The 10943-nt window shown below is 40.2% G+C and overlaps 1 long non-coding RNA gene across 5 annotated transcripts; it reads right to left on the bottom strand.

The window, feature by feature from the left end:
• Positions 1 to 1872: 1872 nt before the first annotated feature.
• Positions 1873 to 6413, bottom strand: LOC306778442. 5 transcript variants are annotated; one of them, XR_013772043.1, is made up of 5 exons: positions 6280 to 6413; positions 4869 to 5129; positions 3451 to 3717; positions 2534 to 2806; positions 1873 to 2008 (listed from the first exon to the last, which is right to left on the bottom strand). It is a non-coding gene; the product is annotated as an uncharacterized lncRNA (long non-coding RNA). The 5 variants fall into 5 exon arrangements; XR_013772044.1 differs by having other exon boundaries at positions 2534 to 2777; XR_013772045.1 differs by having other exon boundaries at positions 2534 to 2685.
• Positions 6414 to 10943: the final 4530 nt, after the last annotated feature.

The raw sequence follows: 10943 nt of genomic DNA, 5'->3' as shown, positions 1-10943 counted from the left end.
CTTTCCCTATTTGTTGTATCAAATCTGAATATTATGCAAGTCTTGATAAATCAGGAATTCTAATCTATTCTAATTGTCACTATTGGCTGGAGGGGACAGCAGATTTGTCATCTGAAGAAAAAAAACATAATCAATGAGTTGGCACTGTCATGGGATTTGCCTGCAGTCACATCTGACAACAGAAGATGGCTGCTGGACAAACTGCTCCTCCATGCTGCGAGTATTCTGATCTGTACTTAACAGATCATATAAACCAGACCGACGAATCAGAGTTGAAGTTCTGATGTCGGACAACATTTTGTCTTTCACATTTTGTCTTTTTTGTGACAAACACAGATAGATGTTGATGAGTTTATTAAGTAATGCTAATTAGACTACTAGTTAAAGATTAGTAAGGCTGCTTTGCTTTTCTGTTGTGATGCAAATGTTTTGCAGGTCCTTGGAAGAACCTCAAGACAAGTGAAACAGTTCTGAAATGACATGTGTTTTCTACCCTCTGGCAGCCATTGTTTCACTTCATTACAACAAACATTAACCTGGTGAGATCTGAAACGTGTTTCATTGAAATGATCACAGTCAGCATTTGATCTCTTTAAGTTAAACCCACATCGCATCACTGCATGAACAAGTACTGCTCAAACATGGTTGTCCTGAAGTCCTTACGCGTTGAGTTTCATAGAAATGAACTGACACTAATAATTGCTGCCGAAAAGGAAGGAAACTAATTTAAAAAACGTGTTGCCATGCAAAAACCTCCAGTCTGGTTCTTTTAAAATAACAACTATGCCCTGATCCAATTACCGTACAATTTGGATTATTAGAATTTAAAATTTTTCATTTTCTATTCTGCTTATCCTAACGATTCAGCTACGGGGTGAGATAAAAGGCCTACGGTATTGTTTCGACACCTCCAAGAGGGACGTATATCCTCGCAGGTGGGACAGCCGACTGAGTAACCGCCGTGTTAGGTGCGCAAGCCTGTCCCGCTTTCCCCGGGGCGGGATCCGGTCACGCTACAATAGAGACATTCTTGCTATTTGTAGCACTGACACTGGCTTTGGATTGGTCTAAGGAGACTGTACATCAATATATCACTCTGGACACTTTAGTAATCGTGTAGCATCTGTTGTCTTGCTTGGCCAGCCACAATATTGAATTACAGTATAAAAGCAGTTGAATGAGTGACGTAAAGTAGTACCTAGTTCTGTTAGTGTGGAACACTCACACACAATGTGGTGATGCATATTTATCTTCAACCATTGTCTCGTAGGTTTAATCCCATTCTTCCCAGTTTAATTGTTGTGAAGATCGTGATCGGGAGACTGTTACAACAGAGACCGATTGAATTGCTGTTCTTTATTCGTGGTATTGTTCTGAAACAGGATGCGTGTTGCAGTTCCTCGAGCCTTGTGATTCAGAAAATGTCAGTCTAAACATAAAACATTTGATATACATGCTTTAAAACAAGTTCTCTAGATAACTACAGGACAGCTTCTCGTACAAGGCTCTGTTACAAAACCATAATGGTTTTCGATGTTTAAAATGGTTTTCCAAAAAGTTCATTAATTGTAACAGATGTAAATTGAGTAAAGCAAAAAGTGTTTCTTTGCAAGCATATTGTACAATGCAACAAGTGTCTACATTGACATCTGCTGTAAAAAAGAATAAATAAATAAATATATACTGTCAGTGCTGTCATTACCATTATTTTTACTTTTGTGTTAATCTTTTTAGCCGTGAAACAGAGAAGTTTAGTAAATAAGAATGTGATTCAACACTGGTTTCAGAACTATGCTAATCACAGCATTTATGCAACTTTCACCTGCATCAGAGAGCCTGTGACGCAGGCATTTACTGGAGCATTTCTGATATTAAGCTCACAGTTTGTACAAAGACATTCAACACATTGGACAGGGGGCCATCAGGGTCGGGTAGACTTTCAACTTCCTGGTCAGTTCGTGAGCGTTGCAGCTGAAACGGTCCAGTCAACTCCAAACTCCATGTCAACCTGCAGTTAAAGAGTTGAGGTTAAAGGATCTGTTCAGCCAAAAGTAATGTTTAAGTTATTATGGTCAACATGTCTACAGAACTGTGAGTCATTTTCAGTCTGTTCCTTTTTTAGAACCTTGTATGAAATATCACTTGTTTTATCATTTCCTTGGATTCTGGATGAAGATGCCATGACCAGCTATGGCATCAGAAAGAGAGCCAATGAATTACTATAGGGAGCAGAGAGCTAGGATGTACAACTATCTCTCTAAAACACTGCTCCTTGTTCGATCACAACATTTTAGCAACACCTTATTGAAGTTTTGAAAGTGCCCATGATGTGCAGAACAACAATAAACACATTTACAGGCCTCTATTAGTTGCATGATGCTTCTGATGCATGCACTTTGGAATGAACCTTCCCTACATTATTTATAACATAAAAACTTTGTGTAATGTTAGATACAGTGGGGTTCATGTTGACATTGTCCCATATAGGAAGGTAAAGTCATAGTAAAGATAAAATGTCTGAATAAATTCAAACCTGCATTGGGTCCTGCTGTGCCTCATGTTCATGGAGAGTCCACAGTTGCAGCGGGGACTGGTTCCCCTCAGTCCTCCTCAGTCAGGGAACCAGGACCAGGCTTCTGCCACAGACCAAAACAACCACCGAGCCACGCCCATGTAGCAGCGCCGCTGTGACAAACCCGGGATCACCGATTACTGGTCACCCATTCTCAGTTCACAGTCCACTTAGCTGTTTTGTTGCGCATACTCAAGACCAGGACCTTTGTAAAAAAAACAGTCTTCTCAGAAACTGAGAGCAGGTGACAGTATGGGTGTTAGACTACATGTTACATCCATATATTTAAAGGGTGCCCCATGCTGCACCACGGTCTCCATTTGCTTGATTAGTGTATGTGACTATTAAAACTTAATTTCATTCATGACTGCAACAGCTATGCAGCAAATAATGCCAATATTGCAATGAGTTAAATGACTGTCTATACATGCATTAAATAGATTGTCCATTCGATTCAAAAGAGATGCGCCAGGATTCTTCATGTGCTGCTACATATATTCTGTGTGGGAGATATAATGTGCATCCAAACCAAATTACCAGTTTGTGCCAAGCCTTAAAAGGCAAACAAGGTGACTGTGCATGACTTTAAAATACCTCCAAAGAGATGACATACAAGAGGGATTAGTTCCAAAACGCAGCCATTAGTCCAAATAGTGTTGCAAATGAAGCACCCACACCAAATTCTAATTAAACAATCAAATGCAATCTATGCAAGTTGCGGAAATGGGCCAGACTCATTCTGTTCAGGTAACACACAGAAAAAGAAGTTAAAATGGATGTGCACATAAACCAAAAAAGCCAAACATCCCACAGCAAACTGAGGTTAAAATACAGGGGGGTTTAGAGGGGGCATTCACTCCACATAAGTGTATGCTTACACAATTCAGTCTCCTGCATAGGCATACTGAGTCTGAGCGACTGCAATGAATCACCCGTGTGAACCGTGAACTCAGCACTAGCCCCCTCAGACTTCTCTAGCATCATGGGTGGAAAAGCAGCCAAACCTGGGGAGGGCTCTTGGATCTGGGAGTTGACTGGGGAGCTGGTGCTCTGGGGAGGGGCTGCCAGAGGCAGGGACCCATTTACATGGGTGTTCCCCGCAGCCAGCCCATTTCCATTTGGCATCGCATCTGAACTGACAGAACCTAAAAGAGAAGCAAGAGAAGCCCCAGGGAATTTGACGATTAGTCATGATAAGTTCTTGTGCACTATACTGCAAAGGGGAAAGGTATTCAACCTGGCAAACTGGCTGGGCAACTCTATCAAACTACAATAGCTTAAATCAAAAGGGTGGCTGGAAACAATGCAGCATGTGGTGCACAATTAGGGCTCATCTTGTAAGACAAACATACGTAAAGGCCCTGACAACGTTTTTTCTTTATCAGCCACATACTGCACATACTGTGGGCAATTAGGTCAAACAAGAACACGTACATTTTGGTTATTGAACATGACACTTTCTGTCTGTGCCGTTTTGTCTGTGCTCTTCTCACTGGTTTGAAATAGGAAGGGCTCGGCTGGAAAAATGTCACGCATGTCTGTGCACCAATCAGAATTTAGATCAAAATCTGATAACAGTTGTGGGATTGTTTGCTTATGTTGCCAGGCCGCAGTGAAACAAATCAAACCACACCCACCGCAGCAAAAGTTACTATTTTAGAGAAAACATTCATACTACTATGAAACTGAAAAGATATTCCCACATGCTACTTAAGGAGACACCATTGATTAACACAAACGGATCCAGCACAGTAGTGATGGGGAGTTCTGTCTTTCCTGTGAGTAGGGGTAGTGATGTCAAGTCTGAGAAAATAAACTTTGTGTTGGCAACTGTCTCAGCTGCATTGACTTTTACCTTTTTCTTCTCAAAAAATATATATATTTTCAGTGATTTTCTATTTGACTTGTTTATTCTTCTCCTAAACCTTAACCATGGTCAGCTATAAGCATATTGGCTGCCTTAAGATTACTATTAGAGTTAAATTCAGCTATGTAACACATCAGATCAAATAGCAATGAAACACAGAGCAGTAGACAGCCTCAGGCCTTGTAGTAGCCACCAAAACAGGTCATGCATTGTAGAATACAAGCGGTACCAGTAATATGCCTAAAGAAGAAAAACGTTGCAGATCAGAGAGCAGCACTGGACACGAGCTAATCCCAGTACAAGGGCAGTCTATCTGCAGGAATATACTATAAACAGGTCCAAACACAACATGATTTCTAGCCCTTGAAATCCTTGTGACTTTGATTGGGGGGGGGGGGGGGGGGGGGGGACGACATTGTCATTACTCACCATTATGAATTATCCCTTTTGCATTTCGTGTGTTGTCCTGCCATTGTTGTTTCAAGTGCGTTTCACCTTCCATTTTGGATTTCACAAGACATTCTTCTTGATGAGCATTGGCCTCCATCTGAGCTGCTTCTGATTGGTTACCATCCATTTCCATTGGGAAACTGCACAGTCACACTTTAGCTGGTGCCCCTTAGGAAAGAACCTCTCACAAAACCATCTTCTTCAGAGGCAGGCCAGCTGAGTCAGTGTCCAGGAACACTTCTGCAACAGTAAATGTTATGTTATAATGTTATGACACAATTTAAAATGTACGATAAATATGCTAAACAAACAAATAAAAGTACGTCAAAACAAGTATATTATTAAAGTGTCACGTGTATATTAAAAGAGAAAAGATGTGCAAAGAAGAAGTTGTAACTCCATCTGACACTAAGGATGTTATGTAACAACAATTAAAACATAAGCTAGAGTCAAGGGCTAATAAGCTGGCAATTAGTTAAGTAGATTGTGTCTCGTTAAATATAGAAAAACTAGCAAGTAACATTGAAATCCTTTACTTTGACACAGATACAACAGACAGTCCCACGTTTGCCTTTTTATCAGCTAGTGTCCAGTTGGAGCTGATTAACGCTAAATTCAATCTTTGTAAGAAGATGTTAATGAGTCAGACATAACGTTACGCCTCGACCAGCAGGCGCTTAAATCCAAGCCTTCAACTGTCACACTTCAGCTTTCTTTTAATTGTGAGAGCAGCAGCTGCTGCTTCTCATGCATATTTATATGATGTGGTTACAAATTGCGTACATTTGGCAACAGGCAAGGCCCCGCCGGTCGGTTTACATTTATGGATTTTAATAAGAGTGAAGCATTAGGTAATTTCTTTATTAACAGCAGACTGTCTGCAGCTGTCGACTTGAAGTCCGATGACAGTGATGTTATTCAAAACGTCTGCATGTTTAAAGCTATACGATCATCGTATGCTTCGGCTATTGATGATAACCATTGACTCCAAGGCGGTGTTGCTACGTTAGCATCAGGCGGTAGCTGAGTTCAGCACGGGTTCATACCCTTAAGTCCCCAATTCAGAGGCAATAACAACGAGACAGTCATTGATACAGGCTGATATATTGCCATCATGTATCTACTGGGTTTAGTAAAACTCTACCGGCTAATGACAAGCTAGCGAGACAGCAGCTAGTGCGCTATCTGTGTTTACGACGGAACCTGTCAAGCTACATTTGCTAACTCGCTAACGTTCGCTAGAAGCGCGAGTGCAGAAGGAGGGATTTCTCAAATATGTTTTAATCAATCAACAAATTACCTTCTGTCGCGTAAGTATGTTACAAAACCCCATAAGTAAATCAGAAAATGACAATTTTAGTAAGTGTATCAAAAGAGAATAAATGCTCACCCTGTCGCGAGCTTCGCCTTTTACTACGTGGCTGTTTGGATTCCGTCCCTTATATGTCCGACGAGAAACAGAGGGAACGAAACACATCTGGAAGAAGAAATGGCGTGACTGCTGCTCACAATGTTTGGATTTTGAATAGAAATTCTAAATAAATACATATATCATTATATAGCAAATGCATGTGGCAATGTTACAATAAGTACACGGACGATAATGGAACGGTGGCTTCTGGTAAATCTGGCGGATGTGGGACACTTCCCAGAGCTGCGCCCTACTTTTCAGCAGTGGTCCTGCAGCTAACCTGCCGCTGCAGGTGCCACTACTGCCAAAAGCGGTTAATGCCTGTTTTAGCTGTAACAGAATGTAAGGATTGCATTAATAAGCACACAATTAGGCTGTTTAATGCCACTGCTCAATTATATAATAGAATAGTGGATTTCACAGAAAAGATTTTTAGTTCAAATGGTATATAACTACTGGCCCTTTTAAAAAAACATCTTGTCACTGTCGTCCATAAGCACAATTTTCTGAATTGCATTGGTACGAGGCTATCAGCATTACTCCACAGCAGCTGTGTGCAAGATGATGGCCTCTAAATAATGGACTGTTTTGGTGAAACAACAATACTCTTAACTATTGTTTGTCCATGCATAAATTAAAATGTATATTCATCTGTGTAATAAGCAAGCAAATAGTCTGAATGTCAGTGAGAGAGAAAAACAACAAAATACAACCATCTTAAAGGACTTTAATGATCAAAATTTACATCATAATTGTGGTCACTAGGAAAATATAATATTCAATTTAGCAGTTTCAATTTAGTAGAAGAGTGAGCAATCATTTCATTACATTTAATGTCAATTACATGCCACACTTGAATCGATTATTGAGTATCATGTAATTTAAAGAGGTCTGAAGAAAGTACGAGTTCAGCTGTGGACCTGTTGCATTGCATTTGTATGATATGCCGTTTCCTGCTGGGAAATAAGTTAATTTATGATTCAGATTTAAACCTTTTTACATTTTTATGGATTCATTCATTTTGATAATACTCTGTTGCAGCCATGTTTTACACATCTGAGTCTCTTGTGCTCCTCCTCAGGGAGGCTCTAAATCCGCAGTGGTCTCAGTCCGAATCACTCAGAACACCAACTCTGCCTCGAACAATGTAATTAGTTTCATAAACATCTATTTTTTGCAGACTCCTTCCGACAGTTCTGCATTTTCAACATCTTCAAGTCTTTCATTGTCAACCAACCAATCTACTTCGCTTCATATTGATACATGGCATTTTACTTTTTATGAATAAAAAGTCCTATCATTGGTTTACAGTGTTCTCACAAAGCTGAGCGTCAGATACGTCAGTATGGATCAGTGCTTCTTAGAAATGTTCCATTACTTACCTAGTGCGCATCACTGTACTTTCACAGCTGCCTCAACAAACTCATCTTTTCTCAGTAACTAATGAAGGCACAAAATGAATGCATAAATATGAAGCGAAATTACACAAATAATTTATTCTTCAAAGACTAAACCGCAATGGACAGGTCAACATACAAAGGCAAGGCAAGGCAAGGCAAGTTTATTTGTATAGCACATTTCAACAACAAGGTAATTCAAAGTGCTTCACATAAAACCATTAAAAGCATCAAAACATAAGGCAAAAGAAAAGGAGATTTAAAAACAATTAAAGAAACAGTGTAAGAAATCAAATTCAGTCATAAAAAGTAGAGGAGATTTAAAACATACATTGAAACAATAATTGAAGTAGCCAAGGCCTCTGCTCTGGACCTGTCCTCTGCTACTTTCTTTTAAACTTCGCCCGTTATCAACGATTCATCGGTTAACTCAAGATTTGCGCTCTCGTACAGAAACTCCGTCGAGGATACTCTAAGCAGAGATATCATGTTTTTTCACTGGACGCTACCCACAATCCTGGTGTCCGGAGACTTGATGTCTTGATAAGGTAATTTTCACAAAAAGTAGAGGAGATTTAAAACATACATTGAAACAATAATTGAAGTAGCCAAGGCCTCTGCTCTGGACCTGTCCTCTGCTACTTTCTTTTAAACTTCGCCCGTTATCAACGATTCATCGGTTAACTCAAGATTTGCGCTCTCGTACAGAAACTCCGTCGAGGATACTCTAAGCAGAGATATCATGTTTTTTCACTGGACGCTACCCACAATCCTGGTGTCCGGAGACTTGATGTCTTGATAAGGTAATTTTCACAAAAAGTAGAGGAGATTTAAAACATACATTGAAACAATAATTGAAGTAGCCAAGGCCTCTGCTCTGGACCTGTCCTCTGCTACTTTCTTTTAAACTTCGCCCGTTATCAACGATTCATCGGTTAACTCAAGATTTGCGCTCTCGTACAGAAACTCCGTCGAGGATACTCTAAGCAGAGATATCATGTTTTTTCACTGGACGCTACCCACAATCCTGGTGTCCGGAGACTTGATGTCTTGATAAGGTAATTTTCACATGTCTCCCTGAGACATTACGCTGCACGCAATCAACCATACACTGCCGCAATTCTGCAATTACTCGCACACAAACCACGTCAGGAAAAGATCTCTGCCGATCTGCGTTTTATAGTGTACGCCTTGCACGAACTCGGTCCCGGAGGAAATGGCGATATATTGTGCAGTCCTTTTAAAACCATTAAAAGCATCAAAACATAAGGCGAAAAGGAGATTTAACAGCAATTAAGAACAGTGTAAGAAATAAAATGCAATAGTAAAATGCAGAAATGCAGGAAATTGATTAATATATTAATTGAATGTGGTTCAATTAAAGGCAGCAGCAAACAGAAAAGTCTTCAATCTTGATTTAAATGAGCTGAGGGTCTCAGCAGACCTGCAGCTTTCTGGGACTTTGTTCCAGATATGTGGAGCAGCAAAACTGAACGCTGCTTCTCCATGTTTAGTTCTGACTCTGGGAACAGATAGTAGACCGGTCCCCGACGACCTGAGGGGTCGGGATGGTTCGTAAGGCAGCAGCAGATCAGAGATGTATTTTGGCCCTAAACCATTCAGTGCTTTGTAAACCAACAGTAGGATTTTAAAGTCAATTCTTTGTTGGACAGGAAGCCAGTGCAAAGACATCAGAACTGGGGTGATATGATCCACCCTCCTGGTCTTAGTGAGGACTCGAGCTGCAGCGTTCTGAATCAGCTGCAGCTTTCTGACGGACTTTTTACAGAGACCTGTAAACACACCGTTACAGTAGTCCAGTCTGCTGAAGATAAATGCGTGGACAAGTTTTTCCAAATCCTGTTGAGACATAAGTCCTCTAATCCTTGATATATTCTTCAGGTGATAGTAGGCTGATTTTGTAATTGTCTTGATGTGGCTGTTCAGGTTGAGGTCTGAATCCATAACTACACCTAGATTTCTGGCTTGGTTTGTGGGTTTTAACATCAGTGACTGAAGCTGAGCGGTGATTTTCAATTGTTCATCCTTGGTACCAAAAACAATTACTTCTGTTTTATCTTTGTTTAATTGAAGAAAATTCTGGCACATCCAGATGTTTATTTGTTCAATGCAGTTACCCAGCCCTTGTATGGGATTATAGTCCCCTGGTGACATCGTTATGTAGATTTGTGTGTCGTCTGCATAGTTATGATAACACACTTTGTTGCGTTCCATAATCTGAGCTAGTGGAAGCATGTAGATGTTGAACAGAAGAGGCCCCAGTATTGAACCTTGGGGAACACCACATGTCATTTTAGTCAGCTCTGATGTGTAATCAGCTACAGACACAAAGTATTCTCTGTCCTTCAAGTAGGATTCAAACCAGTTAAGTGCTGTGCCAGAGAGTCCCACCCAGATGTTTAGTCTTTCTAGGAGTATGGCAAAGGTAAGGTTGATCAACTTAAAAATAACCTGCCGCACATAAATGTTTTTAAATTATTCAGGTCGTTAAATCAGATTTTTTACTGAGTGATAACGAGTTTAAGACATGAACATGGGTGTATTGAAAATGTTTGATCTCAAAAAAGAAATGACTTTCCGGCTGTATGACTTACATACTCGAAGCACAAGTGCATTCTGACGGGATGTAGTGTGCGGACATCAACCTTCTCTAACTCATCAAGAAATCCCCAAAATGAACCCCCCCCCCCCCCCCCCCTTAAATATCCTTGTTTTTCTTATATGGCTCTTGTTTATTGTCTATATTTCATATGTGTGTATGTACGGTGAGAGTAATGTGTACATTTAATAATAGTAATGTGGACATTTAATAACCCAAATAGAAATAATTAAAAAAAACAAAATTAATTAATTTTTCAAATTTTTTTTATTATCGAATAAAATAATTAAAAATCGTGAGGGGTCACCCCCCAGATTCACGTAACAACACACATGTGACAACACATTGGTGGGCATCACACTCACAACATGTTATCTTTGTGCTAATCACCATTTGATCTGTGACGCGTCGCATTCTTCAGTCACTTTAAATTTGACGCGATTTTTATTGCAGAGACAACGATGCCAGCAAACAATGCTGCTTTCAGGAGACCTTTGTCACCGCGAGCCCAACGTCTGGTCTGAGTCTCAGCAGCTGGAGCCAGTTTCTCATCAAGCTGCTCAAGGTCATTAATTCGGGCCGACTTGACATCATTGTCATGCTTAGCCCCTTTTAGCTCCTGCTCA

The sequence above is a fragment of the Melanostigma gelatinosum genome (genome assembly GCF_949748355.1).
Source record: "Melanostigma gelatinosum genome assembly, chromosome: 6".
Lineage (NCBI taxonomy): Eukaryota > Metazoa > Chordata > Actinopteri > Perciformes > Zoarcidae > Melanostigma > Melanostigma gelatinosum.
The sequence above is the reverse complement of the archived record's forward strand: the minus strand, read 5'-3'. Positions and strand labels throughout refer to the sequence as shown.